Source organism: Tupaia chinensis, unplaced genomic scaffold (genome assembly GCF_000334495.1).
Source record: "Tupaia chinensis unplaced genomic scaffold, TupChi_1.0 Scaffold000127_1, whole genome shotgun sequence".
In the NCBI taxonomy this organism is placed as follows: Eukaryota; Metazoa; Chordata; class Mammalia; order Scandentia; family Tupaiidae; genus Tupaia; species Tupaia belangeri.
In genome coordinates this window covers 1144683-1145788 of record NW_006159595.1, presented here as the reverse complement: position 1 = coordinate 1145788, position 1106 = coordinate 1144683, and positions in this window count along the sequence as shown.

Genomic DNA, 1106 nt, shown 5'->3' with positions numbered 1-1106 from the left:
GTTTGGGAATTGGTTGTAATCCCAGCAGTAATTTCCAGTCTGGCAACTGGTACTCCCTTTCTGAAATGTGGAATCGCCACTTTTTGTCAGCTCTCCCGGGGTGATAATGCATTGGGGAAAAGCAATGGAACACTTGCAGGAAGGGTCAGACTGGCTGAATTTTAAAACACTTCAATGGATTCAAGACTCCAGCATGTTTTAATGATTGTAGAGCTCAGGGCATAATTGGTTAGATCCCTCAGGAAGATAGACATTCAGGATCAACCACGCGGTGTTTAGATATGAGTCACTGACTGACCTTTAATATACTCTGCATCTTCGAAATCAGGTGGTGTGAAGAAAAATGAGGAGGTAGACTGTAGATGTACTTTTCATTTCAGATCAACCAAGTTGCCTGCTGGTAAAATAGCATAAAAATTTCACATGCTAATAATGACATTTATTTGTGTCACTGGTCAGCAAAGTTTAGGCAGTGGGGTTGTATGGTAATATGTATGAAGTGATGAAAAGGGTATTTCTTATCTCTTTGTGAATGTGTTTTTTATATATAACCAAGTTCAAGTGACATTTGCAGAATTGTCCATTCATATAGAAAATTGTACTTTTGCTCATTATACATCAAAGTTTCTTTGCTTTCACTTTGTTATTGAAATATATGAGAATTCAAAACATCTCTGAGTATGTGTTTTGGACTCAATATGGTCCTCCAGCAATGTTATAGAAAAATCATTTTATGAAATATTAATCATCACCATATTAATTATAATAGAACTGTGCCCTTTATTTTTGTATTAAAATATGTTTACTATGAACACAAATAACTGCTTTAAGTAACTGGCTCTGTTTTACTAGTAGAAAATACCCAAGACAGGTGCTGTTATGGGCTGGTGAGAACATGACATTCTCTTTGAAAAAGGTTGATATTTGGGTTTGAAAGTGTTTATAGATTGTACAGAGGAACTTTAAAAACAAAACAAAAAAATTCATGAAAAAATAGAATTAAAGGGGCAGGCAGGTGGTGTGGCAGTTAAGGTGCTGGACTCCCTAATGGCCGACTATGGTTTGAATCCTGGACCTGGTGACTTACTTTCTCACTTTCCCTCTTT